Source organism: Lithobates pipiens, unplaced genomic scaffold (assembly GCF_037356315.1).
Source record: "Lithobates pipiens isolate NorthernLeopardFrog02 unplaced genomic scaffold, aLitPip1_a1.2 Scaffold_8, whole genome shotgun sequence".
NCBI classification, from domain to species: domain Eukaryota; kingdom Metazoa; phylum Chordata; class Amphibia; order Anura; family Ranidae; genus Lithobates; species Lithobates pipiens.
The window spans coordinates 155,274,256-155,301,840 of NW_027507903.1; the positions used below are offsets into that span (position 1 = coordinate 155,274,256).

General features: G+C 38.2%; 1 protein-coding gene across 36 annotated transcripts in view; it reads left to right on the plus strand.

The window, feature by feature from the left end:
- CELF2 (CUGBP Elav-like family member 2) overlaps positions 1–27,585 on the plus strand; it is a 683,959-nt gene that overhangs the window by 446,870 nt on the left and 209,504 nt on the right. The window lies entirely within an intron of this gene.

Sequence of the window (27,585 nt, forward strand, 5' to 3'; positions counted from 1 at the left end):
CCAAAAACAAATAAAACCTTTAGAATACACAGTACACGAAGGACACTAAATAAGCCATTCAAAATGTATTTAAAAACCTTATAAAACCTTTAAACTAACCTAAACCATGGCATTTATGCCTTCCTTTTGACTCTAATGTATTTCCCCCATAGGTGAAATTTCACCGAAATTAGACAATTTCACCAACATTTTGAAAAAGTAAAATAAGCCCATGCAAACTCAGGATGTGATTAATGTAGATATTTCTTTCTCTTACTGTTATATCATCTAGTAAATGGAGAGACCATTTACTAAATGGAAAGAATATATATAGTGTACATATATTTTGTTGCTATCTGTGTTCCCAATAATAGATATGCTTACTTCCTGTTGTGTCACCAAAACAAGATGCGGAAAACTTCCAACGGGGACACTAAAAACCTGGCAGATGTCCTATTCTGAAACCACTCTTTGTATAGAGCTCTACTTTAATAGTGGGGGTCCATGATTACACATACACAATTGTAACATCGAAAGTTTAGTCATTCGTTTTGGCAATTAGGCCGCTGAATCTTGTTTTGCTGTATGTTGTTTGTATACAATGCTATGTACTTAGATTTATGGTTAAAATAGATTTGTATTTTATGTATTACAAACACTTTTTGTGTAGTATTAGTATTATTAATAATATTAGTACAGTATCAGTTTATATTAACCTATTTTACATTTTCACAATCAGTTGAAGTTTACTTAAATGCACGCATATTAAACAATGGTACCATAAATGCAAAAAAGTTATTTCTAAAGTGTTTCAGTGTCTTATACTAATCTTCTAACTTGAGTTAGCTCATATATAATTTATTTCTCTTGAGCAGAACATCAACATGTTTTTAGTTTTCAAAGTCATCTTAGATCACCACTTAACTGCTTCAGCCCCAGAAGATTTTACCCCCTTCCTGACCAGGCCATTTTTTGTGATATGACACTGTGTAGTTTTAACTGACAATTGCGTAATTGTGCGACATTGTACCCATACAAAATTTATGTCCGTTTTTCCCCACAGATAGAGCTTTGTTTTGGTGGTATATGATCACCTCTGCGGTTTTTACTTTCTACTTTTTGCTATAATAAATACCCCCTCCCCCCAAAAAAAAACTGAATTTCTTCATCAGTTTAGACTGATATGTATTCTTCTATATATTTTTGGTAAATAATTATAGCGTCTACAAAATAGGGGAGAGATTTATATAATTTTTATTATTTTATTTTTTTACTAGTAATCACGGTGATCTGCAATTTTTATTGGGACTGGGACATTGCGGCACACAGATTGGACACTTTTTTGGGACCATTGACTTTTATACATTTATCAGAGCTAAAAATAGCCACTGATTACTGTATAAATGTCACTGGCAGGCAAGGGGTTAACATTAGGGGCAAATCAAGGGGTTAAATGTGTTTGCTCACTGTGTGTTCTAACTGTGGAGGGGAGTGACTGGAGGAGGAGACATATCCTTTTTCCTACTTAGTAGGCTCCAGGGACATGCTGCGGGCGTGCGCGCACCTGAAATAGTGTCTTAAAGAGGCAGCGTATACCTACGGCAATTTGCACAGCCATGCCAATCTGCCACAGTATAACTGCAGCGGCTGGTCGGCTAGCAGTTAATATAGCCCCCTGATTCTGTATTTAAAAAATTTGTAGGAAAGCATTACTCTACATAAGTTCTGTCCCCTCGCTTCCTCCTCTGCCCTGCACTGTCAGTCCCTTCTAGGTTAAATGATGACTTGCATCACTCAACCCACTTTTTGTGAGCCAAACTGTCATGTCCTTGCCTAACCCTTCAAAAAGTTAAAATGGGGACAGCGGGGCACACAGAGGGTTTTCTAACCAGAATAGTAACAGCAGATGCCTTGTAGTGCCTTCTGTTAGGAAGTACTTTTATTTTTGAACAGTTCAAATTGCTTAAAGGGTAACTCCACTTTCGTGGGGAAAAAATAGCAAATAAAGAAAAAATAATATAGCGTCTACAATTGGGATAAAAGTCATATTATAATTGAATTCCTTTTCAATCTGCAGCCACTGTAATTTTCTATAAATGCAAAGCAATATGGCTACATGGAATTTTTCTGTACACAGAATGTTTACTGATCACTCCCCAGAAACATAATGTCCTGCTTGTATGATTGGTTCACTGATTTTCCCAGAAGTCTGCCTAAGATACAAGTCAGATTTCAGGTATCCCCTGCAACAAAAATTGCATTTTTGGTGAGATATTTCCAATAGGAACACATCTAAAGGGATTCAGCTTTCCTAATTAGTGCCGCCCAGCTGCCACAGCTGCCACAGCTGACTGATAATTATAAAGCCACTCCCATTAGACTGATTGTTATAATCCTTACAATGTACATAGATCACCCAGAGGAGAATGTTTTTTTCTCAACAAAAGTGGAGTTACACTTTAAAGGAGTTCTATGGTCACAGCGTGCATTTTTTATTTTATAACATCAGCATTGTACTAACAATACAAAGCAACAGTTATTTTTGACAATCCATGTATAAACAGAAAAAAGAAGGAGAGAAAATCACCACTACCTATGTGTAGCATTTATTAAACAATATTGGTAAAATTAAAAACAAAATTATAAGCACTCACGTTTAAAAGACATTAAAAATCATATCAATAGGTCTCCAGCAGCCCCTCCTCATAGATGTAATGTAAGGTGCTTGGAACCAGGAAGTTTACCAGGGAAACACCAGGAAGAGCCAGCAGGCATAGAAGACCAAGTGTGTATATTACATGGATAAGAACCACTGTGGACAGCAGGGAAGTGTGGCAGGCCCATAAAATGGCCATGATGATGTTATGTGTGAGAATCATGGGCATGGTTACACATTTCGAGGTGTGGCCCCCTTTGTCAAACCTGTCTATTCAAGAAAATTTACAGTTTTAATAGGTACTGGCCTGGGTACATTTGGGGTGTAATGCCCTTTACAAATATCTTTCTAGTTATTTTTGACAATACAATATAAGCTAACTTGAAAACTGTCCTTTCATGTTGTGGGTTCTGCCTATCTGCTGGCCCTCTTTACCAAACTTCCCAAAATGCCTGCATGCTTTGCAGCTTATTCTCTATTGTTTGCTTTCAATGTCTATAGATTACATCTTATGGTACCTTTCCGCCGGCATGTAATGATTCCTATACTGACTGCTCCTTCTTAAAGTTCTACTTTCAACACCTCTGTAGTTCATAAGGCAGACTCTCTGACATGTTTGACACAGCAGTGCTTACTCATAGGGCATGGTGAATATGTGCCACAGAATTCAAGGATGTAATTGGTTGTGGATATTCACAAAGTAAGTTTACAAACATAAGTTCACTCAGATTAATAGTCTGGAAATAACTGAAACTACAAACAAGTGGCCACTGCCCCTACCTATAACTGGTCTTTGCAGCAAGGAGCACTGGAAGGTCGACGTATATCAAACAAACCAACGAAATTTCCAAACTTAACTTACCAATCAGCCTGGGACCAACCGAATTGACCTGTCTAATAATGAGTAACAATGCATTGCCTGACCAATATATTCAAAATACAGACAAGTGACCACTGCCTCCAAATATAACTGGGCTTTGCGGCAAAGAGCACAGAAAGGGTGACTTATGTCAAACAAAACCAAAGAAATTTCCCATCTCAACTTGCCGACCAACCAAATTGACCTGTCTAACAATATGTGTTAAAAACAGGGGTTTAGTCTGCACACATTTGCAATTACATGTGTAAGCTACAGTGTCCCATCAAGGGGAGAAAAGATCATCAATGCAGGTTTTCATATTTCTTATCTTCTTATCTATAGCAGGAGGTTTATATTCTGATATAACAGAACCAGATAATAGACTAGAATAGCTGTCTTTGTTACTAAATATAGGCCATAAAAAGCAGATTATGTTGCTACACAGGTGCTCCCATATAGTCAATTTTAAAGAACCAGGTGTTAATAGAGTAGAAAATGTCCACAGATTCTAGCATTGTAATTTATATAATTGATCCAAAGCTGTCACCCAGAGATCATGCTGATATATTATCGTACATTACAGATTTCAGTAAATGTAATCTGCTTTTTCCATAATTAGAAAAGTGAAATATTGCTAATAATGACTCTGAATTTCATTATCATTTTTCATTAATACCTCTTAATTTCCAGCTGATATCCTTATAAACCAGACTCAATGACTCAGTGTTTGCCATATGTGATCATTCCCCTCTTTCAGAGCTATTCTTGAAGTACATCATGCACTTTCATACCATATTATCTTTTATGTACATCATATATTCATTGTCACTGCATTTTTGTCAGTGATGTTTTATGAAATTGAAAATTGTATCCTATCTGTAAATTGCCAGCCTGATTTCTCTCCTGTGAGCTGCTGTGAATGGCTTTGTTTTGTATTATTGATTTTTTTTTTTTATCCTTGTTCGTTTCATAAAACCTTACACCGAAAACATTATTTTTATTTCTCTCTAGTTTGGTCACTGCCTAACTTATACATTGTACCTTTTGAATACATTTTATAATCCTGGCCACAGGCAACAGAAAGGAGCCTATGACAGATAGGATGGACAGGCCCTTCCACTGAATTTGGTCCTTATGGTAGCAACCAGCACAAGTGGTGTATGCCACTTACAGTATCTCACAAAAGTGAGTACACCCCTCACATTTTTGTAAATATTTTATTATATCTTTTCATGTGACAACACTGAAGAAATTACACTTTGCTACAATGTAAAGTAGTGGGTGTACAGCTTGTATGTCTAAACTGCTGGCAACAAAAGTGAGTACACCCCTAAGAGAAAATGTCCAAATTGGGACCAAAGTGTCAATATTTTTTGTGACCACCATTAATTTCTAGCACTGCCTTAACCCTCTTGGGCATGGAGTTCATCAGAGCTATACAGGTTTCTACTGGAGTCCTCTTACACTCCTCCATGACGACATCATGGAGCTGGTGGTTGTTAGAGACCTTGCTCTCCTCCACCTTCCATTTGAAGATGCACCACAGATGCTCAATAGAGTTAAGGTCTGGAGACATGCTTAGACAGTCCTTCACGTTTACCCTCATCTTCTTTTGCAAGGCAATGGTCGTCTTGGAGGTGTGTTTGGGGTCGTTATCATGTTGGAATACTGCCCTGCGGCCTGGTCTCCGAAGGGAGGGAATCATGCTCTGCTTCAGTACATCACAGTACATGTTGGAATTCATGGTTCCCTCAATGAACTGTAGCTCCCCAGTGCCGGCAGCACTCATGCAGCCCCAGACCATGACACTCCCACCACCATGCTTGACTGTAGGCTAGACACACTTGTCTTTGTACTCCTCACCTGGTTGCTGCCACACATGCTTGACACCATCTGAACCAAATAAGTTTATCTTGGTCTCATCAGACCACAGGACATGGTAACGACCATGACCTTAGTCTGCTTGTCTTCAGCAAACTGTTTGCAGGCTTTCTTGTGCATCATCTTTAGAAAAGGCTTCTTTCTGGGATGACAGCCATGCAGACCAATTTTAATCAGTATGCAGCATATGGTCTGGGCACTGCAGGCTGACCCCCCCACCCCTTCAACCTCTGCAGCAATGCTGGCAGCACTCATACGTATGTCTATTTCCCAAAGACAACCTCTGTTTATGACGTTCAGCACGTGCATTTAACTTCTTTGGTCAACTGTGGTGAGGCTTTTTCTGAGTGGAACCTGTCCTGCTAAACCACTGTATGGTCTTAGCCATCGTGCTGCAGCTCAGTTTCAGGGTCTTGGCAATTTTCTTATACCCTATGCCATCTTTATGTAGAGCAATATATATATTTTTTCAGAACCTCAGAGAGTTCTTTGCCATGAGGTGCCATGTTGAACTTCCATTGACCAGTATGAGAGAGTGAGAGCGATAACACTAAATTTAACACACCTGCTCCTCATTCACACCTGAGACCTTGTAACACTAACGAGTCACATGAAATTGAGGAGGGAAAATGGCTAATTGGGCCCAATTTGGATATTTTCACTTAGGGATGTACTCACTTTTGTTGCCAGTGGTTTAGACATTAATGGCTGTGTGCTGAGTTATTTTGAGGGGACAAATTTACACTGTTATACAAGCTGTACACTCACTACTATACATTGTAGCAAAGTGTAATTTCTTCAGTGTTGTCACATGAAAAGTTAGAATAAAATATTTACAAAAATGTGAGGGGTGTACTTTTGTGAGATACTGTATTACCTCTTGCTACATACTGGAAAGAGCATCCAAATCAGCTTTGCTGTCACCTGGTTAAACCTCTGATGTCTCTCAACTCTATCCTTCTACTATCTCAGAAGACTTGTATTGAGATATATATATATATATATATATATATATATATATATATATATATATATATATATATATAATTGTATTTATACTGAACTTTTAGGAAGTCGGTTTATTTCTATTTGTCTACTACTGTTAATGATAACTACTGTTAGAACTATGTCCTGTCTGGCATTTTTGTTATTACATTAACAGAACTTGTAGTTTCTAGTGTGAATGGGAAGGTTCTATTCTATATTGATACAAAATACCTTTCTACTGTAAAATCAACTGTTATAGACAAACATAGTCCAATTTAATGTTATAGTTGTATGCCTGGAAAAACATTCTATAATTTCTAACTCTGCACATTCTGCAATGTCAGGTTTGAATGACAATGACCAGGTGACTAGACAAGCATGATTAGAGGAAACTATAGGTGGTGGAGACACAGGGAAACATGAGAATGTGACCCATTCCGAATGTAACCTACTTTATACCCAGATATGACTCCAACAAATTAGTTTGGTTGTCGGCCGATGAGGTTCTGTGGCAGCTTTGGCTACAGTACAACCCCCGAGGCAGAACGTGAGTGATTCCTACCATTAAGCCACGGGCTGCAGGTGTGAAAGCGGTGTCTCTCCATTGTTATCGGTTCCTGCATATCGAGCCATAGAGTTCTCCACTTCCAGACAGGGATTTGCAATACTTTTTGCTGAGGTTAACCCCTTGTCATTAGGATCCATGGTGGTATTGTAATTACTAATTTCGTAATATTCCAACGATCAAAATGATTTTATCTGACTGAGTTCGATTTTGATTTTCAATCTTTTCATCTGACTGCTGTGTATTTTAATCTTCTGTGCATCTAATTAAATGAACTTATATTTACTTTATCATTATCAGTTTATTATTTTCTGGTCCTATTAAGCTCTGTTTTTTCTATATTTTTTCCAACAAATTTAGAAACCACTATTGTATATGCAGACATGCCATGTTCGAGCATTACAGCGTCAAATCTGTTCTGCTTTATTATGCCTTCCACACTTGCAGAGTCTGAAATATCATGCCAAGATGTGTTTGCCACATATGCAGAATCTCTATTTTATGGTCAGTTATGCCTTTGCCTTCTGTAAGTTCTGAATTGGTTGCTTCAACTTCAAACATGCCAATATCGTATTTCCTGCACGTAGCTGAAAAATCTGTGTAACCCAAGTTGCTGGTAAAACAATGACACTCCCTGGTGTTTAGAACTACTAAACATTATATCAACCAGTGATTTTAAAATAGTATAACAGCTCACAAAATTATAATGTGAAAATATCATTTAAACCACACTATCAGAAAAAAACTATATAAGTGCAAAGGGGACATCCAAACAAATAGTGAATCAAGTGAAGATATTGGTGGAAAACTTTCCTCAAAATAAAATGTAATGGCTGTATTAGTCCAACAGTGTATTCACCTCCGTGCTCTATATTCTTTGGATGGCCTTACCTGATAGCAAGGACTCTTTTCACATAAGTGAGTCAGATAATGCTTTGCATAAAGGATTATATGTGGCAGAACTTTCCAAGGCTCCCCTTTCCACCAGAGCTTTCAAATAGGGCCTAGATAGGCCAATGGAACATACTACAACTCTATTTCTTCACTCCACCTCAGCAAAGTACTGGTATTAGAACAGAACTTAAATAGTGTAGTATGTATCAAAAACCAATTCATTCCTAACATCTTTATTGACATTGTGATCATGTGATTACAATGCCAGGTACTGGGAGCCGCAATCCACTGCATCAACTGGAGCATTGTGCTGCACACCCTTACGTTCATGTACGTAATCAAGCTTACCCATGCTTAACTTTTCACAAAGCTGAAAAATACATGCTTGCATGTGTAGGGTGCAGGCACATCATAAGGGTAGGTGGGTCGCAGTCAGTCAGCCACGTTGACCATTTTAGTGACTTGATGAAGTTGCTGGGCACTGTTAGAGTTGAAGGGAATGACCTGGCTATGACACAAAAGAAATGACAGATAAGAAATGATTCAACCGACATCAGATATCAGGCATCAGCAAATGCATTTCTTTCTTCAGAAAACATTATAAATATAGGAATTGACAGATTTGTTTTCAAACCTAACTATGCTTGTAGCACAATTTGTAAAAAAAAAAGCAAGCAGTACCAATTAGGAGCATTCTGTCAATGCTGCAATTGAAAACCTTTTACCTAAGAAAAGGCTCACAAAGATATAAAAAAATCCTGGAACTTTGTCAGATGATAAATGCTTTTCTTAGCTCCTTTAATGGTTTCAATATCAGGTTTCAGATGGATCGATCAGGTGGTAACCAGAAAAATAAAAATTATTAAAAATGTAAAAAAATGATATCACGTGGCACAAAAAAAGGTATAATTTACTTGGGGTCAGTCATTCATTTTTGGAGTGGTCCTTCTGGGATTTGTGTGGCCATATTTTTCAGTAAAGTGAAGCAAAAAAGCCTAGAAGTAATCCCACTAACTGATTGGCCAAAAATTAACAAACTTTATCATGTGGCACAGTAAGAATTTAATTACTTATTTGAGATTCTGTTGCTCACTACTGTACTGGCAATGTTTACATTTGTACTAATATTTATATGTTATATTCAATATTTATAAGGGCTTAGCCAGATCAAAAATAGTGGCAATACTATGTTAGCACAAAAGTATTATTTTCAGTAGTAGAAAGTATAATTCCTTATTTAACAAAAGACTGAGAGGGGGTATCAGATAAATATTAGTTTATGTTTATAACCTTATTAAATGTGCACATTACTCTCACCCAAGAGACAAGGTTAACGTCTACATAATTAATGTAAGGAAGATCCTCACCATGCCAACATCCAAAATATAAGGATTGACCAAGTCAAAAAAAATGTATGGAATTTGTGGGCACATAATGAGAGAGAGAGAATCAGTAAAAAAGTATAAACTTTTTTACAACATAGTTAAAAACATATAAACAACATACAAAAAACACCCTGTATGGACAAAGTTACCAGTTATCCAATAATGCAGTTATAGAGGACTGGACCTACGGTACAAAGATTAATTAATTTAATACTGTATAAGGTAAAAGAAAAATTTCTGATCCAGTAATGTCTCCAAAAACTTGCTCGATGTGTTTCACTAAAATATTATCTTTCTCAGGACAGATACTAGCTAGGTGCTGGAATATTTAAAAACAAGAAAGTACATGTGTAATTATTCAATGTAGTATATATCTAAATAATTATGAATTATGATTGTTACAACATTTCTCAAGGAGGAGTACATATACACAGAGACTAATTACATATAAACATAACAATGTATAAGCTTGCCTGGTAAACTTGTGGCTCAAGGTGTGGGAGAACTTTACCAAACTGACATACAGCCGAAAAAAACTAGATTGCATAGGTGTGTCTAAAGTAGTGGGATACACATATATCATGTGGTCTATAGTAGCTACCACTAAATAAGCAAGAAACAACAAACATATGCATTATATATTAAGGTGCCACTATAAAAATCCCCCAGTTCAAACACCGATTTATACTAGACTTAGCTCTCACCTGGTATATAGTAGTTATGTATAGGTATAAATCACACACAGCAATAAGTGGTCACAAATTCCCACTATAAGCATGTTCAACATAATATCTAAAAATAAACCAAGTCAATAATCAGATATTGACCTTTTAGGTAGGGTATATATAATAAAGTAAAATTACAAAAGAAGATACCTAGAGAGTATATACGAATGGTACTTACCAATAGTACCAAGAGATGGTCCATGGATACAGGACCAAGCTATTAAATGGGTAAGAATACAGTCCCCTTACGTATAGAGGCAAATGGAATATCTAAGAGAGGGGGAATAGCAAATTATTAAGTATTTAGCATATGAGAAAAATAAGAAAATTGTGCCAAAAAAGCAGTGATGTGACATAGAACAGCTCCACGTAATCATGAGTCACATGTTCAAAGTTATTTGACCACCTCTTAGTTACTATATTTGAAAGGGCAAAAGAAAGCAGAGGGATTATCCGGTCAAGAAACGTATAACATTGCCATGTAATCGTAGTCATGTGGGTGCAGTCATGTGACCACAAACCCACCTGTAAAATAATTCAGCAGATATCAACAGGAAGTGAACAGGGCCATGCGACCATAGAGAGATATCTGATCACATGACATATACCAGCAACCGTGTGATCACAGTCATGTGAACATATTCATGAGATCAAACAGAACACTTCTCAAATGGTTCAGCAAACATCAACAGGAAGTGAGCAGGGTCACAAGACCGCAAACACTTAGCCAATGATTAGATAGATGTACACAGGAAGTGGAAAGGTACATAGAGCAGTATAAAGACACATATCCACGCAAACACACACCAAGCTGCCAACTCCAAAGCTCTCCCCCCAGAAGTAGATGGACAAGAACAACTTCCATAAAAGGGCATATGCAGCAAATAGTGCAATAACATATTGCACAAATGCCACGCAAGCCACACACGCAAAACAAAAATGCATTAACATAATGGATCCACAAAAACAAGAAACTCCCGCCAACAAGTAACTGGCAAGCTCATGTAACTAATGTTAACATTTTAAGAGTTACTTAATCCAATGCGTTTAGATCTATAAAATGGGTCATCATCCTCTTACTTATCGACACTTGCTTGCCCGATTTCTGGTCATCCTTATCATACTTAGCTGCACTTGCTTGACCAATTACTATGCATGTAGTTTTCCTGCCATCTATTTCTTTGCTGTTGTACACTGTATATGGCTACTGTATACTGTATATGGATTTTGTTCTCTGAGTACAAAAATGTCAAAATCAGATGGCTCATTTGTCTGAATGTCAACATCTTGAGGACAGGGTAATACAATTATTTCAGCTATTTACCACTGATCATCGTACTTATTATACATAGCGATACCTGCTTGACCAATTACCAGTCATCCTCCACATATTCAGTTGCACTTTCTTGCCCAATTATTGTGTATGTAATTTTCATGTCATATATTTCTTCACTGTTATATACATCTTTGTGTTGTGCACTAGGCATGACATTGTATAAATCAGTCAGGATCAAGTCTTGTCTTGTCGTATTATATATGTGTGATTTTCTTATAATTACAATGCAAATTACTGTTCTTTTGTGTTAATATGAAAATAAACCCTATTTAAAAAAATATATAAATTTAGCAGCGAAGGTCAAGATTCTATATGCCTGTTCCCCCTTTTTTTTTTCTTTGTTTGGTTCCATAATCACTGCTCCCTGCTTTATTGTGTGCGGTGTCTGTTTTATGTTGCAGAATCGGATGAATTCATGCTTAAACCCTCCCATGACTACTGCACTCTGACCTGTACAGGCAGTGACTCATGTGAGCCACATATTTTTCAATGAGGGACGGTGCATGCCCTGCACATTGGATGATGGGTTATCTAGTCCTGTGGAGCATAATAACACTTGATTATGTTGTATGAGCATGCTCCCTGACCAAAGATCAAAGGTACAAAATGGTCAAAAAGTCAGCAACCATTTAACGCAATGTGCTTTTTAATCTGTACAGATTCATTTCTGATGAAATAAACTAGGCTTTAGTAATATTTTAACCACTTCAATACTGACCACTTCACCCCCTTCCTGCCCAGGTCAAGTTTCAGCGTTTAGCACTGCCGCACTTTAAATGACAATCGTTCGGTCATGCAACACTGTACCCGATTTTTTTTTTTTTACACAATATGATTGCTTATACCAAGGAATTTCACTGGTATAAGCAACCATTTTTACAGATTGAAACAGATTCATTTGGTATGTTTTGTTATGATTAGCCACAGCTAATTACATGGTACAGATAGGCTGTGATTGGCCCTGTCTACATGCCATGTGATCACTGTGACCAATCACAACTAGCACAATTGTGCACAAAGGATTGCATGAAAGGAAGCCATCCATTGTTGACAACTGTCAAGTGATCTGCTGTGATTGGTGACACAGCAATCACATGGTACTGGCAGTGGATACACAAATCAGTCATCTACCAGGCACAACATCATATGATGTCCACTCGGATCAGTGGAGGTCCTGCCCAGCCATTATTTCGCTGTAGACCAGACAGGAAGTGATTAAAGCAAAAAACTGAATTGAAAAAACAAACACTAAAACTCATGAAAACACTTTTATTTTCTTTACCTTATCACTGAACTTAATCCCTAATATGAACTCTTAATATTTAACCCTACCAACAAAAGTCCGCCTAGAATAGGAAAGGTTGGGAAAATAACATACAATGCAAAAGAGGTGTCTGGATGGGCAGTAAATGCAGGGAGAATGTGGAGGGTATGCCAGAAGGAAAGGAGTGTGGAAAGTAGGACAGACGGTGGTATGTGCAGCAAAGGTTTGTGGGCAATGTGACAGCAAAGCAGTATGTTCATAAGAAGAGTGTTGAGGGCAGAGCTTTTTTTTTCACTAAATAGGTTCAGGAACTCAACCATGACGCCCCCCCCCCCCCCCACACACACACACACACACACACACAACACACACACACACCCTCCAAACTGCATTAAATAGTGTGTGGTCAAATTTCACTAACAGTGGAAGCATTAAATACCAGGACTACATTAAATACAGAATGCAGAATTCAGGGGTGCGCCACACACAGAATGCAAAGTTTAGATTTCTTCCACAGCTGCTTACCTCTGCATCTTCTATCTAGATCTAATTTTCACCCTTCCTCAGCTCTGACTTCTGCATGTAAATTCCTGTCCACTGCCCCCATCTTCTCCTTCCCTCATTAAAAGCTCCACAGCTTCTTCTACATGTCTTACTTGTGTTACTGTATTAAGCTAAAGAACCCAGCTGGCTCTAGAACCTCCCCACACACTGTACATGGCTCTGCCTCTCTCACTTACAGGGAGATCATCCGGGGGAGGTATCAGGATCTGCACTGCACCCCGGGCACCTGCATCTCCCTTGTCCCTATCCAGTGAGAGCTGCCCAACAGATCAGATCTATGGGAGCCGTTGGGAGGCAAGCTGTCACTTGTAAACAAAGAAGTCAGACTTCTGTGTTTACAAGTGATAGTGGTGAGCAGAGAGCAGGGGGCCTGAACCAGAGGTGGTGGAACTCAGGTCCACCAAGTTCCAGCTGAAAAAAGCTCTGGTTGAGGGTATAAAAGGGAGCAATATGTGTAGGAGACTAGTAGAGAGGGGATGACAGCAGGCAGTAGTCATAAAAGAAGAGTGTAAAGGGTATGACAGGAGCCAGCATGTGCAGATGATGTATGTTCTGGATATGACAGAGGATAGTATTCACAGGAGAAAAATGTGGAGGGTATGACAGCAACCAGTATGTACAGAAAAGGATTACAGATTCTAAAATGGAAGATGATGCATATAGAAGAGGAGGATATGCAAGTGGGCAATAAATATATGCTGGAGTACACAGTGTACGTCAGCAGGCAGTATATGCTTAAATGGAGTGCAGAATGGTATTACAGGAGAGAGTTTTGAGCCGTAGAGAACAGAGGGCATTACAGGGGGAAATATGTGCAAAAGTGGAATAAAGACCACATGAAAGAGGGTAGCATGTGCAGTAGTGGGGCCTTGAGGGCAAGACAGTGCACAATATGTAAAGGACATGAGTGCAGATATATGCAAGAAGTCATATTGTGCAGGAAAGAATTGTGGAAGGAATCATAGCAGGCATTATGTGCAGGAGAAGAATGTAGAAGATATGGCAGGGGGAAAACAGTTAATCTTTTGACTTACAAATTGTGGTTACAAAACTTTCCATAATTAGATACAAAAACAAAAGTCAGTAATTTTACAGCAGTACTATAGCAGAGTTCTTTACACAGATGTTTTTATGGAATTAGAATAAATATTAAAATCAGTGTCCATGAAAGAGGCCTGCTACTTCTGTGGTGGTAGATCATTGAGAGGCTAATACACATACACAACAGACTTGTCACAAATGGGTTAAATGGGTTGTAAAGTCAGAATTTTTTTTATCTTAATGCATTCTATGCATTAAGATAAAAAGCCTTCTGTGTGCAGCAGCCCCCCTCAGCTCCCTAATACTTACCGGAGCCCTATTTCTTTTCAGGAATGTCCAGGAGTGTCTTGGTTACCTGGGACCCTCCCTCCTGATTGGCACATGCTTCTGTCAATCAAAGTCAGTTAGACAATCAGGAGAGAGGGGGGCAAGGCCAAACCGCAGCTCCATATTTGAATGGACACATGGAGCTGGAGCTCGGCTCGGGTTCCCTCATAGAAAGCTGCTTGCTGTGGGGGCACTCAACAGGAGGGAGGGACCAGGAGCACAGAAGAGGGACCCAAGAAGAGGAGGATCTGGGTTGTTCTGTGTGGTAAGTATACCATGTTTGTTTTTTTAATAGAAAAAAAGAGAATTTACAATCACTTTAATGCTCCTTACACTGCAGAACGGTCACAGTTGGATTAATACTCATACTCTGCTTATGTTAAACTGGCTAGAGCTCCATGTCCTGGTCTGGGCATCTAACTATTAGTTTGGATACTGGGAAGTTATTTGAGGGAAGGACAGGTGAGACACCTATGTTGTGCCCTAACACATGCACACACACAAACAAATAGGCTGGGAAAGTTGCACTTTGCAATGGAAATTTTCCCAGAGATTAGTGAATGTGGTAAAATTTTACTTTGCAAAGAAAAAGAAAAGAACAATGGGGTTAATTTACTAAAGGCAAATCCTCTGTGCACTGCAAGTACATTTGAAAGTGCAGTCGCTGAAGATTTAGGGGGTAGATCTGAAAGGAGGGGAAGCTTTGCTAAATTCTATCATCCAATCATGTGAAAGCAAAAAATGCTGTTTTTTAATCTTCCTTGCATGTTCTCCTCAGATCTACAGCGATTGCACTTCCCAGTGCACTTGCTCCCCAACCCCAATGTGTGTGTAGCAAGGGATAACAGGGGAAAAGCCAATGTCTGTGATGGAGGAGGGATACACAGAAAATACCAATGTGTATGTGTTGCGGGGGGGTTACAAGGGAAAAACCAACCTGTGTGTGATGAAGGTGTGTGTATCCATAATGTGACCCTACACCAGAGAAAAACATGTAAGGATTATTCTAGGCCAAAATCTGATGAGACTGAGTAACTTTTTTTGCCAATCAGTGACAATATGAAAAAATGCAATAAGAACCTGCTTACCTGTGGTTATTTTTGTCTTTTTTTTTTCAACTGGCTCGGTCTAGAGCTTGAAATAATACCTATTTATATTGCTGAGACCAAGCATTGCATTGGCACCTGGTTTGTAAATTATTTAAATTCAACTAACCATTTTATTGATGAATACATCTGAAAAACACAGTTTTCCAAAGCTGTTCTATTGCAGGAATTTACAAGCTGCTCTAATCACCAATACATTATTAGACTGGATAATTGTGAATAAGGTATACTTGACTACCAGTGAAATGAAACCAATGTAAACCTTGTATTGTAATTAAGACAACACAGAGACAATCCCCTTTAATCCTATTGCTCCATAAACACCATTCTTAGAAGACAAATACTTCAGAGCAGTGGCCGCAGGGTGAATCACTAAACAAATATGATGAAAAACCCATATTTCTTTAAATCTGTCACTGCTTCTTATTCTCTCAATTAGTTCCACAGTAAAATAGCACAGACAGCATTTTTTTTTTCATATTATTTTTAGTGAATTTCCACAAAGTTTAACACTCACATGTTCACTTGTTTTTCTTGTCTACAGATTGCACATTGATATAACAGCTGGGGTCTCACATATTACAACAGAGAGCGTGTGACTTCTTTTACTTTACCATAGTGCTATTCCTTTATAAAAATTATTTATAGTGTGTTTCAGATTTATCTGATGTTGTTTTATTTGTGAACTTACTTTAAATCACAGTATTGTCAGGGTAAAATTAGCCATCTTTGGCAGTTTAATGCCCAAACCTTTACAGTTAGATGGGACACAACATTCAGATTAGGCAAAGAATCAAGGTTAACTAGATATACATGTGACATCTAATATTGTTTGCTACTAAGTACCACACTTATAATTTCATACATGTATCCAGAAGGAATAGGTAGTGGCTTTAATTTATAAAATAGTTGTAAGGATTTAATAAATGAATGTGAAGTTTCATGACCATATTCAAATTAGGGTAACGTTAATTATTCTGACTAAAAGAGGAGCTGCACCCTGAAAACTGCTAAGCAGAGGACAAAGAGATTCATGTGGTCTCCCTGCAGCTTATCTTTTTCCCCATTGCTCGCTTCCCATGCTTTGCTCCCTACAGTTTTTCTGTATGGAATCTTCTGTCAGGCATCCTCATAGAGACAGGACTTTGCTTCCGGGTCAAAGCTTTCTGTAAGAAGTAAGCAGAATTGCAGCGACACCATCTAATCTCATTCCAAAACTCCAGAGACTAGCAGTCAGAGGCAGTAGTGCCTTAGATCTCACACTGAAGAAATAAAGCTATGAGACTGTATGCACAGAAATGCTCACATACTAAGATGTACTTCAGGAGACATTCAAGACAGTAGGCACATTTCTGAGGGGCGGTTCACACAGGGGCGACTTGTCAGGCGACAAGTCGCGTCCCATTCTGTACTATGGAACCGTTCTAATAGGAGCGACTCAAGTTGCTCCAACTTTGAAAAAGGTTCCTGTACTACTTTTGGGGCGACTTCAGGCAACTTGCATTGACTTTTATACAGAAGACATTTTGCAAGCCGCCACTGAAGTTGTGTGCAGGTCGCCCGAGGCAGTCGTGCTGCAAGTCGTGCTGCCCCTGTGTGAACCGGCTCTAAGAGTACTGCTTAGACACATGTAACACTCCTGGATGTTTCTGTTAACATAGCAAATCTTCACTTCTAGAGTTTAGTTCAACGTTGTATTTAATTACATTTCTTTAAATGAGAAACAAATGTAATATCTAGTTATTTTGCTATGGGTTTCTGTGCTTTGTACAAATTTAGAACACTTTGCACTACTTTATTTAATAAGAAGTTCTTAGATTCCATACTGCATTACTTTGCATAATATATCACTATGTGCATAAAAGCAGAATTAATACATAGATTTTTTTTGCATATGTGGCACATAGTAAGTAATCATAGTAAATGTGTACAGGTATAAAACTTTTATTATATATTCAAGATATCAATAGTGGTATACCAAAACAGGCTGATTGCATAAAACCAATACAGTTTAGATGTCCTAAATATTTACATCAATACAACTATGTAAAAATAATAAACTTTTATTCTCTGCAGCATTTATCCAACATAGACATGTTAGTAACAATGTAATTATTAAATGTCTGTAATTAAATCACACTTTTGTGTTATTAATTGAAGACGTCTTTCTGTGATTTATAATTCAAATAAATATAATGATCTTTACAGAGGAGAATTAATATGAACACTACCTTGAGAATCTTAGAGATACAGGACATTTACTGGCACATACACATGAGATAAATTGGTTGGTCAATAGTTGTTAGATCACAGTGGATGTTAAAACACTATACTCCTGCATACCACACCACTTGGCACTCCAAGCTGTTCATCTTACACGTTATTATTGTTATAAGCGGGAGATATGAATTTCTGTGCATGGCCATAGAATTCCTGCTAAAATACAACTATTTTATGTTTCACTCCAAATATTATTTACAGTGCCGGGGCGCATCGATAGGTTCAAAATTTTCCCCTTCTCTTGCAAATTTGTACATGGGTTGGTGGGAGGAGATTTTCCCCTTCTCCCAACATAACCCATATGGAGAATTCATTGATTGCCATTGTCGCTTTCTAGATGAGTTGATATTTATATGGAAGGGGCCAGCCCATGTATTGGACTCGTTTTTGGCTTATCCCAATACCAATCATCTGAAGTTGGAGTTCACTCACACTTCAGATCTGGTCAGTATTGATTATCTGGATTTTATTTTTATGGGATGTGTGGATAGTGGAATGGTCTCTACCAAAACCTACAGGAAACAATGTGCAGGTAACTCCCTCTGGCTGGCTTCGAGTTGTCACTCAGCGCATACGGTACAGGCGATGCCAACAGGTGAGTTCATTAGAGCAAAGAAAAATTCCACTCATAAGGATTTTGGTAAAGAATGTAACATTGTTTCCAGTAGGTTTAGAGAACGGAGATATAGCAGACATTTAATAGATAGAGGCAGAAGGTTGGCAGAAAATAGAAATCATGGTGATCTGATTGGGAATTCCTCTTCCATCAGTAAGAGGACATTGTTCCATGAGAGGGGAGGTGTTCACTTTGTGAACACGTACTCACAGCAATACAACCAGATTGTCACTATCATTAACCACTACAATACAGGGCACTTTCGCCCCCTTCCTTCCCAGCCCAATTTTCAGCTTTTATCGCTCTAGCGCTTTCAGTGACAATTGCGCAGTCATGCTACACTGTACCCAAATTAAATTTTTATCATTTTGTTCGCACAAATAGAGCTTTATTTTGGTGTTATTTATTCACGACTCAGTTTTTTATTTTTTGCGATATAAGCGCAAAAAAGCGGAAATTTGGAAAAAAAAACAATATTTTCTTTTTTCTATTTTAAAAGAAATCCAATAAAATCAAATTTTGTCATAAATTTAAGCCAAAATGTATTCTGCTACATGTTTTTGGTAAAAAAAAATTCCGTTAAGTGTATAATAATTGGTTTGTGTGATCACGGACATATGTACGCAAATGATCATGTACATATGTGTGCAGGTGATCATGTACATATGTGTGCAGATAATCGTTGGGGCATGTGATTTTAGTGGGACATATGTGGGGGACCTGTTTTTATTATTAGGGACATGTGTTTTTATTATTTGGGGACTTGTATGTTTTGGGGACATGTGTGGGGACATTGTGTTTATACTGTGTGGTGTGTTTACTGTGTGGGGACATGTGTGTATTACACTAGACTGGTGATCAGTGAGTAAAAAGCTGTAAAAAACAGCTCATACTCACTGATCATCAGCCGGCTGCAGCGATCCGCTCTCCTCTCCTCAGCGATGACTTCTGTGTGAGGAGAGGAGGAGCCGATTGCCTAGCAACCGGCTGTTTGTTTACATCACATGACGGCCGTGATTGACACGGCCGTCATGTGATCAGGAGGGCCAATCACAGAGCCCTCCTGCCGATCTGAGATGCGCCGTGTCCGGGTGACACGGGCGCATCGGGATCGCGCCGCTGCGTGGGCATGCGCGGGCATGCGCGCGCACGATCCCGCTCCTTCTGATGGACGTTCCTGAACGTCCTATCAGGAGTAGACGGCTCCCACCCGGCTGTATATGTGCATTGGCCGGGTGGGAAGTGGTTAAACACTGCCTCCCTGTCTTATATGCGGACAAAACGTTGCATGATATTTTAAGACAGGGATGCAGTTTTCCTAGTAAGAAGGCTCCTACTTTAGGTAATATGCTTTCCCCCTCTTTATGTCATTCCATTTCATGGTTAGGGACAGTGGGTTCCTATCCCTGTGGATATAACACCTGTAAACAGTGTGAAAGACACAGAAAAATCAAGTATGTTATTTCTTTTTCAACAGGTAGAACATATCCAGTAAAAGTTTTATAAATTTTAATTCAAAGATGATTGTCTATCTAATTGATTGCAGTACTTGTACTTGAGTACAGTATGTGGGATGCACTATTCGCAATCTATGTATTAGAATATCAGAACACTACAATGACACTCTTAACAGCAACACAAAAAATATTTCAAATGTGTCTAAACACTTTAGAACAGTTCATGGTGGTAATAATTTAGTCTTTTTCTTTTTGTGGTCTGGAACAGGTGAGAAGATCTGTTGGGGGAGGGGTAAACACCATACCCTATTTCAGCAGGAGGTGTGCTGGTACACAGATTGAATACTCGATTCCCTAGTGGAATGAACAGTAGAATGGATGTGAATTTGTTTTTAAAATAATAAAATTTGATTCCACAATGGGATAATTTTTTCCCCTAGAGTTTTCAGTCTGTGTTTCCATTTTTTCCTCCCCTTTTTCTCTGGTTCTGCCAACCTCACATAATTGTATTGTTAATTATTTTCAAATTGGATTATACTGCCTTTTCTGGAGGAATAGATATCTTTACTATATAAACTTGATTTTATTGTAAATCTGTATGCCATGAGGAAGGCTCCAGCTACAACAAGTTAGTGTTTTAGATGTTGCACTGCTGTTAGTGCTCGATAGCAATCGGGTTGTTGGCATGTTTTGCTATTTTGATGTTTATGGGACACAATAAGCCTGAGCACTGTTATTCAGCTCATCATTCTACAATCATGTGGTAGAGCTTGGATGAGTTTTCGTCGACACTACCTTGAGAACATTTTATCTGTATTGATCTTATCTACTTACTGATTTCAGAAATATTACTAAACATAGTATTGACTGATTGGTAGCTGTCAGACTAACACAAGTGATGTTAGTGCAGTGATCTCATGTCTTTGTATTCTGACAGGGGGCTCTCACCCCACCCCCAACAGAACAGACTGATAATTTTTCACAGCCATTGGCTGCGAGTGCTGATCAGATGCTGGTTTTCCAGCATGTACCTTCTACGAAACCTGGTTGTTGGACCAGCTTCTGTTGGATGGGCTGCTATGCAACCTGACCAAATGTAAAATTGTTCCGAGAAAGACATTTCATAATAGTTACCAAAATAATTTCTGGGTGTATTCAATTGTAATAGTTATTATTATAATGACATTCATGTTCTCCTTTGAAACTATATAACAGTCTTTCCTGGTGTACTTTATGTGGGTGTATAGTTCAGTTGGTGGTTTTCCTTTTATAATTGCCAAAATGAATATTTATTTATTTATTTCGCTATTTATTTATTTATTTTTTCTTCTTTTAAAATTAGTTATAGCATTAATTTGTTATCACAATTATCTCCATCACCTGTACATAGTATAGTTTATTGATACCAGTTTTCTTTTTTTTACAGCATCTTCCTGAATTATTTTGGGGATATGTGTATATTCAGCTAGAATCTACTTTACAGGGATTCCCAGTAGATGTGTCTTTGGCTACTAAACAGTATTTATGTGTCACCTCAAGACCTAGTTCCATATTGTCATCCTAGATTCATCTAACCGATCTCTCAGTGACATTCAGACACCTCATTAAATTTGAAATACTCAACTATAGCAGTTCCCAATGTTCATCTGCGCATTAGAGCCTGAGGACAATGTTCAACCATTGTGAATTTTTGCAAGCAAAATGGTTAATATATAAGATCTGCATCCCTGACCCAATATTTATAATTAGAAATTGAAGTGCATGCATAGCATATGTTGGGTTACTTTCTCTGTATGATTAAAATTAACTGGGAATATATTTAGGTGACCCATGATGGATAATCTCCAAAGAACCCATGTTCAGTTTTTAATGAAGCTTAAAAACTATTTATGGGATACATTTCCTCTTTAATTATCATCATCACTCAGATGTTTTAACATGTAGTTTACCCCTATCATTCAATCTGCAAGTAAACAAACAAGTGGTTTGAACGAAAATTCCTCTGCATGACTGTAAATGAGATGCTGATCATCCAATGCAGCCATTTTTCATATGTTTAAAAAATACGCAGCATATACGGTCATTGTATGTGTGTGTGTAAACATATGTTATTGGTTAGATAATAATTTATTGGGTACTTTTTGTGACTGGTGTTTGCAGAAAATTTGTCAACATTTAGCTCTTTTACAAGCATATCTCAGAACAATGTTTTCTTTGTCCTGCTCAACTCAGAATTTGCTACTGTCAAAGTCAACATCAAACCACATTAGTTAAACCTTTGATTTGTGTCTTTTCCCTTCATAATGGACACAAAGTAAAAAGGGAGGGGTGTAAATGATTAATGCAGATTTCTTGGAAGAAAATATTGCAGGGTGCCGTCCGTTTGATTACAAGCTTAAGAATTAGTCAACATTTCCATAATTCTAAACCAATATACACCTGTTTCCCCACTGTGATGTGAAGGCACAACTTAATTTAACAGATGCCCCGCTGTGCTAAACCTCTCATTAAATACCAAGCTAGTTCTGTAATTTAAAGTTACAGAGCAACTGTTGTAAAAGGATTGTTTTTGTGTTATGGAATTAATAGGAAGTTAATGATGCCCTTTTGCAAAAAGTCTTCCATTTTCTACATCAAAAAGAGGAACACACAAATGATAGCTGTGTGATGCCTGCTTTTATCATGAAGCTACAGATGTTAACATTTATTGCTAGCATTAGTAATTCTGTCCAGTGCATGTCAAATATTTGCTAAGAAGCTATACCACAAGTTATAGTGTACCTAATAATGATGTTGATGCAACACATATTCTAAGTCTGTATATCAGGTGTAACTAAGCAAATTGACCTTAATTAGGCAGCTTGTATCTGAATGGGTGGCTACATTTCTTTGAAGAAATTTTTTTTTTTTAAATGTTAGAGATGTTTTCAGGAAAACAATTTTTTTTTAAGTCAGAGATAGAGCTTCCAGATAGCCAGCCTGAGTTTAACAGTCTACCTATTTTCACTAATTTCCTGCAATAAAAATGATGATTATACCTTAGAAACTGAACATCTTGATAAAAAGATTGATGATCAAGCTGAAGAGATCAAATGATGTTTACTAGGAAATCAGTACTTTATCTTATCATTGAAACAATAGATTAATAAATGATTAAAAAGAAGATGTGGTCCTATTCTCTGTACAGACCTCAGCCAAGTTTATTCAGGAGATATATGTCACTTTTTTAAGAACATTTTCAAAAGACAAGCTTGAAATGAAGGATTTTACAAAGCTAAATGTTCTCCCCTTTCAACAACCTATATCTCCCATTGTACCAGTTCTCACATTTTGCTATCTTGACTGCCACTCTGATATTATAAAATAACTGGATTTTCCAGTACAGGTTACTCAGAAGTGTTTCAATACAATCAATCTTTGTCGGCGTAAATTCATAAAGTAAAGACAATTCAGTAAATGATGGCTTTTTTAAAGTTATTTCTTTTTTCAAAATAATATAACATCAGAATTTACTTTTATAATAACCAGCTGCCTCCAAATACATGCTGAAGACACCAACTTCTGTAGCATTAAATATATTTTTCATGCTAATTGTTCTCCAAATTCGAAAGGTTTTTGAGAGAGAAACTGTGTCGGTTATTTTCCTAAACAATAAATGCCAAGTGCCCTAGGGTTGCCATAGCACATGTCATCTAGAAACATATTGGGAGTTAGAAAATAGGACTGGCAAGGATGAACATATTTCTTATATTTTAAAGACTTTCAACCTTTTTTATGCAAGCCACAAAATCCATTTAAAATAACATCAAAAGCAAAGGCTAAATACTTATAGGAACCATAGAGATAAAATATCATATTAATCAACAGTCTTCATTCACATTAATATATAGCATATTCCATTGTAAAAGTGTGCTCACAATGGAATTGAACATGTTTAGCAGTTTTGAGGGCATTGTTTGATAATAAAATTAGAATAGGCAATCACTGTTGAAGGCACAGACACGGTGAGGTGGATGTACAGTCAGCTAAGAGATCTACAACAAAATCCACTTCAAAAATCCAATATGACCTTCTAGTATATGTAAATATGGAAGTCTAAAAATCCAGGTACTTGAGCCAAAACCATTGAGTTCATTTGTTTGTCCTAACAATTAACCAAATCCCATTTGTGAGATCACGTAAATGTAGATGATTTCTGTCTCTGTGATGGAGAAATTAGTACTAGTGTTTGTAAAGAGAAGACTGGCTGTTAGTTTAAAAGTGGTTTATGATGGTACCACATATAAAACCACCCACAATCAGGTAATTAGCTGATAGTATCTAAGTTGTTTTCTAAATTAAACTCAAAAGGCAAATGTAAAAACATGATATGGATATGTACCAGAAACGTTATCCTAGGTGGACCAATCAGACCAAATTTCCTAGGTAATTGGGGTTTTGAAGTATCTAAAGGTTGTGGGTTCCCATTTTTGTGTGTCATACATTTCTTGTCTACATTGACAAAGCAGAGTAGAGCTGGATCACAGCCAATACTGATACACATCCTGTGATGCTCAAGGTCTTTTTCATCTTTTGGGTGATCCTCAATAATGCAGAGAGTGGCACTGACTTGGTGACATCTGCATCATCATAAGTGAAGGAAAAAGAGTATCTTAATAAGAGCTGCTTTTTGTTTTTAAACTGTAAAGTTAGACTTTGAGACATTTATTTCATAAGTAAAAATCTGTACCTATCACTAACCTATTCTAACCTAGTCTCAAAATATCAATCAATCTGGTCTCTTCATTCCTCTTAAGACCTCCTGCTTTCTAGGTCCCTTGTCACCTCCTTCCATGATCACCTCCAGGGCTTCTCTCAAGCCATCTAACAACTGTACTTTTATTTTTCTCCATCAGCTCATCCCCCACAGTTATTACCTTTTATATCACTTGACCCTTCCTCTTAGGCTGTAAGGTCTAATAAGCAGGACCCTCTGATTTCTCCTATCAGGAATTTTATTGTAACTGTACTATCTGCCCTCATGTTGTAAAGCCCTGCACAAACTATTGGCACTATATGTTTTATGTTGGACAGCACAGTCCTTTCGTCTGCAAAGTTCTGCAATGTCCTGATTTATTTTTTTATGTTTTATCGCTACCCAATTATTGTAAGTAACACTTTGATTTGTTCTATTCTCACAAAAAAACAAACAGCATATGTCTAGTTAACCTATGGCTATTGAAAGAGTTAAAAGTTTCCATGGAGGATATTTAGCTTAAAGAATATTTTACCAGCGACGGAATATAAAGTTGAAAGTTATTTTTACAGTTTTCTTTTCTTCCATGAAGATCACTGAAGTGCAGTGTGGCCTTGCTATTGCATTCGGATTTACTTTGATTTCCCTTACACTGTGGCATCATTATGTCTTTTTCAGTGCAACCTGCTGGCTTTATCCCCATTTTCAGACAATCGTTTCCTTTGCTTCTGTGTCAAACTGTTTTTTTTTTAACACTTTTCTTGTTGATGCTTTAGTGCTATTAATCTTCAAGTATACCCTAGAATGATTATGTCCTAAATACATTATTATACATTCAAATTCTTATAAATTAAGAATATAGACTCCTTATAATTTCTTCTATTTGTTAAACCACCTTTTTAAATATTCCTTATTTCAATTAGATTACCAGCTCCCCCTCTTATGTTTTATGTACCATAGTGAACCCATAAAGTTAGTTATGGTATTAAGTAATTCCCTTATACCTCATTGTCTTCATTCATTTTCAGTTAGCTCAAAATTCAGCTCTTACTACTCATTATTTGCTAAAATTGCTGCTGTATATTTAGTTCACCTTAAATTTCCTAAATAAGTAATAACATAAAAAACTCACAATATGAATTGTTAAATCAGCACCACGTAATGCACTGTGTAAAGCTGTTCACAGAATGCATTGCTTGCTGCTATTATAGCAGCATCAGAGTAACCTGCTGAAAAAAGTTAAAATTTTATGCCGGGTTCACACTGTGCCATATATGATCCGACTTCGGAAGCACATGTCGCATGATGTGTGTAAATCAATAACTCCCTATGAGAGCTGTCTTAACTGGTCCAACACAAATGGTCCAACGTTGAAAAATGTTCCTGCACTACTTTGTTCCAACTTTGGTCCTACTTCAGCCCACCGAAAATCATTGAAGTCAGATTAAAGTAGGATCATTATCCTAACCATCCGACTTGTGACATCCAACATGGTGATTACAGCAGCAGTAAGGCCTGTACAACAAACGTTCCGACTTTGGGAGCACATGCAGAGCATGAAGTGTTAAAATCAATATTTTCCTATGAGAGCTGTCTTAACTGGTCCCTGCACTACTTTGGTCTGACTTTGATCCTAATACAGCCCATTGAATATCACCGAAGTCGAACCAAAGTCGTTCTTAACTGATCCGAATTTGGCATGCGACTTGTGCTCTGATGATCCTGAAGGGGAACTCCACGCCAAATTAAAAAAAACAGCATGGGTTCTCCTCCAAGAGCATACTAGGCCCTTTGGTCTGGTATGGATTTTAAGGGGAACCCCCATGACAAAAAAACAGTGTGGGGCCCCCCAAAATCCAGACCCTTAAAACGAGCACACAGCCCAGCAGCTCAGGAAAGGTGGTGGGGATGAGTGAGCACCCCCCTCCTGAACTGTACCAGGCCCCATACCTCATCATGAGGGGTGGGTGCTTTGGGTCAGGGGGGCCCTGCACCCCCACCCCAAATCACCTTGCCCCCTGTTGATGGGGCAAGGGCCTCTTCCCAACAACCCTGGCCATTGGTTGTCGGGGTCTGTGGGTGGGGGGCTTATCGGAATTTGGAAGATTCTGGCCCCCCACCCCATGTGAATGAGTATGGGGTACATTGTACCCCACCCATTCACCAAAAAAGTGTCAAAAATAAAACACATTACACATGTTTTTAAAGAAATTTATTGAGAAAGCTCTGGCAACTCTTCTGATCTCTTCTCCCCTCTCCAGCTCTTCTGCCTCCTCCGCTAATGTCTTCTGCCTGTGCCAGTTCTTTTCCCCTCTCCAGGTCTTCTAGCCCTCTCCGGTTTTTCTCCCTCTGTCCGCTGTCTTCTTCCTCTTCTGATCTCTTCTCCCCTCTCCAGCTCTTCTGCCTCCTCCGCTAATGCCTTCTGCCTGTGCCAGTTCTTCTCCCCTCTCCAGGTCTTCTAGCCCTCTCCGGTTTTTCTCCTTCTGTCCGCTGTCTTCTGCTGTCTTCTGCCTCTGCTGATTCTTCTCCTCTCTCTTCTCGCTCTTTTGCTGGGTCTTCTCCGCTGTCTTCTCCCTCTGTTCTTCTTCTGATGTTGACTCAATGCTCTCTCCCACTCTAATGCCAGGTGCCCGGTGAACTACTTATATTAGCTGGGGGCGAGGTCACCGGGTGATGTCATCTGGAGACTCCATCCCTTATGAGGTCACCACCCGGGGCATGATGGGGCAGTGATGTCATAAGGGGTGGGCCCTCCTTATGACATCACCTGATGACCCCACCCCATGCCAATATAAGTAGCGGCACACAGCGCACCCGGCATTAGAGCAGGAGAGAGCATTGAGTCAACATCGGAACTAGAACAGAGGAGGAAGACAGTGGAGAAGACCCGGCAGAGGCAGAAGACAGTGGACAGAGGGAGAAGAACCG